We start from the raw sequence: 3,413 nt of genomic DNA, 5'->3' as shown, positions 1-3,413 counted from the left end.
TCAGAGGGTCAACAAGGAACACGCTAAACACATTCCATGTGGTATTCACAGACTTTGTGACGTCTTTCCTGGGGGGTTAATAAATCCTTGATTTATTACTTATGTTTCAGCATGTTTTCATTTTACACTGTTCTTTGGGGGCTTTAAGAAATTACATGATTGTAATTTTAATATATAGAAGTTTCTGAAAGAGGAGGTGGGGTGGGGTGGAGAGATGGTTCCGTGGGGATCCCTGCTTGCATGAAGACATGGATTTGGATTTTCAGCATCCAGGTAAAAAGCAGGCATGGTAGCAGACGTTTGTAAGCACAGCTCTGTGGGGAGGAGATAGATCCCGTGGGCTCACTAGACAGCCAATATGGGCAAAGTGGGTTCAGTGAGAGACCCCAAAAATAAGATGAAGAGCAATGGAGGGAGGCACCCAACAGCTAGTCGTGACCTCCACACATGGATGAGTGTGCCCACAAACAGCCCTGCTTCCTAAGCCTTGTCTGCTTTTATCTACACAATCACACAATCACAACCACACAATCACAACCACACAATCACAACCACACAATCACAACCACACAATCACAAATTGACAGGGTGAGTACCCAAGAAAGAGACTGGTAAAGAGTTGAGTTCTGAGGACAAGTTGGCACGGAGAAAGGAGACGTGACATACACAGAGCCGGGAAGAGTCTCTCTGGTCTCTGGATTGCATGGAATCTCTGTGCACATGTGTTCTCAAGGACCCTGGACACAGCCCAGGTCTGTGGAGAACACTTTTCCCTTCTATGCTTCCATCCCAGTCGGTGCCTTTGCTCAGAGGCATTGTTGATCCTATGAGCAGACACACAGACCTGCCTAGCCTCAGGAGGCCATGGCATCTTCTGTAACTGGACGTTTTATTGGCTTTACTCCTTGCTCTCTGGTCTTGATAAAATATCCTGATAACTGTTTTTTTTTTCTCCTGTGCTCACAGGATCCGTTCTGCCATTCTTCCTGGAAGTGGATTTCCTGTTATCTTTAACAAATGTTTGCAGGGAAAATATCTCCTCAGATGCAGCTGTTTGAAGCCTTCTTCCAACAGCCGTGTCATGCATTTGGAATTTAACTTCCACTTAGATGAGAACTTCACTTGCTTGTATGTGGTCAGTCTTCTACCCTGTGCCAGATACTTACTGCTATAGATCATTCTGCTATAGATCATTCTGTTCCCAGAGACACATACTCAATAAGGATCTAATCAATTAACAAAGGGCATGATCAATAGGTACAATCTTTTCGGGGTCCTGGCTTCTCTAGTACTGCGCATGCACCCTTGCTGCTCTGCCCTACCCTCATCTCCCTCCAGTTCTCTGTCCTCCGACTTGTCCAGTGGGAGGTGAAGGTGTATGTGCTCCTATTTTATTTTCCCCTGCACGAAGAGGAAGGAAGCTATGTTCCCTCCCTGTGCAGTCTTTCCCTGCACCCTACCATCTTAGCCTGTTGCCCATTCAGTCCTTGAGAGAAAACGTATTTGTTACTTTTCTTATTGCTGTGGCCAAATATCCAAGAAGAAACAACTCAAGAGGATGGTCTTATTGAGGACACAGGTCACAGAGGTACAATCCATGATGGTGGGGAAGGCATGCGGCAACAGTGTGACAAAGCTGGCCACTTTATGTCCATGGTCAGAAAGCAGACAATAGACAGGAAGTAGATGGGGCTAGAAGGCCTCAAGCTCCTCCCCCCGCCCTTGGTCCATTTCCTTCAGCAAGGCTCCAGTTTCTAAGGTTCCACAACCTTCCAAAGCAATACCACCAGCTGGTTACCAAGCATCCAAACATGAGCCTATGGGTCATAATTCCTACTAAAACCATAACAGGCGTGAACCAAATAATCTGCTCTAAGGAATGGGGATGTGGCTCAGGGTAGATGTTTGCTAGCATGTACGAGGCCCTAGGTGACTCTTGGCAGATCTTCTGCACTCGGTCCTCACTCACGTGAACAGCTGGAGAATCTCTTCCCCAGAATGTCCCGTCTGTTTTATGTTAAAATACACTGGCTTTGTCAGATACAAAAATACTCAAGAGAGTATTGGAAACCTTAACACGTCCTTAAAATATTCATCAAATGAAATGTTTGCAGTGCATGATATTTTTATACAAATATGCTATTTTTACTAAGGTTTAATCTTTTACATTTGGGAAGGTCTAAAATGTCCTCCATCCTGATCTCATGTGCTAGCCAGGAAGGAGGACTCTGAACAGATCTGTGTCCATCCATAAAAGGCTCTCAACGTGCCAGGATCCCTCCACAAAGCCTCGGTGAGTGAAGAATTTCGAAGGATCAACAATGTACATGTCACACACATTCCGTGTGGTGTTCTTCACAGACTTCATGACGTCCTTCCTGGGGGGTTAATAACCTTGATTTATTACTTCTGCTTAGCATGTTTACATTTTCAACTGTTCTTTGGGGGCAATAAAACATCTTTTGGAACTTTCAGAATGTACTCTGAAACTTATATTTTTGGGAAAAAACCTCATTCACTGGTTCTGTCTGGCAGCCAAAGTGGAGGCCGTGGGATGATGGTTCAGGGTTATAGTGAAATATTGTGTGCTTGAGTTTGTAATATCTCTTTGTAGGTGTGTACCACAGCTGGGAGGGTGGGTAACACACACGATCCTCAGCACCCTAGAGACACAGTAATGGAAGCAGCCTCAAAACTGAAGACCTCTCTCCCAGGCCAAGGCACTGCTACCTCTCTGCCCTGGGTAGGGCATTCCAGCCCCGCCCCTTGCCAATCTTTCTCAGGACATCAAAGCATCTACATAAGCCATCCACAGTCCCTTCCAAGACTGCAGTGTTGTATCCTGGTGTCATTACTGAAGAAAGGGCTGGAGGAGAGAGGAAGGGGGAGAGGGAGGGAGGGAGGGAGGGAGGGAGGGAGGGAGGGAGGGAGGGAGGGAGGGAGGGAGGGAGGTATAAAGGGGAGTTGATAGGAAACAAACTAGGACAAGACTGGGCACAATTTTCCCTCCACTAACTGTGCTCTCCTACTGTCTAACATGCCGCATGTTGATCTCCATCGTTAGACAGAATCCTAAAGACTCAACCTGTCACATACACAATGGATCAAAACAGCCTCCCTTTTTGGTCAATTGGGACTAGTTAGGCCCAATCCTAACAAGGAGGTGCTGGAGGTAGGAGGAGAGACAAACTCATCTTTGGAGCTCACTGTCCATCCTATCCAAAAGATGCAGACAATTCCAGATTCTATTAGAGACCCTTTCTCAAAAAGTAAGTTAGCAAATGTTTGAGAAAAATGCCTGGTGCTATCTCTGGCTCCTATACACACATGTGTGCACACACAAACACACACACACTCAGACTCACTATATGCACACATGAACACATACAGACAGCATACATGCAAACCAATGA

At 45.9% G+C, this 3,413-nt stretch overlaps 1 long non-coding RNA gene across 2 annotated transcripts; it reads left to right on the top strand.

Annotated features, from left to right (window-relative positions):
* Positions 1-209: 209 nt before the first annotated feature.
* Positions 210-2,376, top strand: Gm38920. 2 transcript variants are annotated; one of them, XR_869569.1, is made up of 3 exons: positions 210-273; positions 967-1,128; positions 2,218-2,376. It is a non-coding gene; the product is annotated as a predicted gene, 38920 (long non-coding RNA). The 2 variants fall into 2 exon arrangements; XR_869568.1 differs by having other exon boundaries at positions 2,178-2,376.
* Positions 2,377-3,413: the final 1,037 nt, after the last annotated feature.

The sequence above is a fragment of the Mus musculus genome, chromosome 6 (assembly GCF_000001635.26).
Source record: "Mus musculus strain C57BL/6J chromosome 6, GRCm38.p6 C57BL/6J".
Classification (NCBI taxonomy): Eukaryota; Metazoa; Chordata; class Mammalia; order Rodentia; family Muridae; genus Mus; species Mus musculus.
The sequence above is the reverse complement of the archived record's forward strand: the minus strand, read 5'-3'. Positions and strand labels throughout refer to the sequence as shown.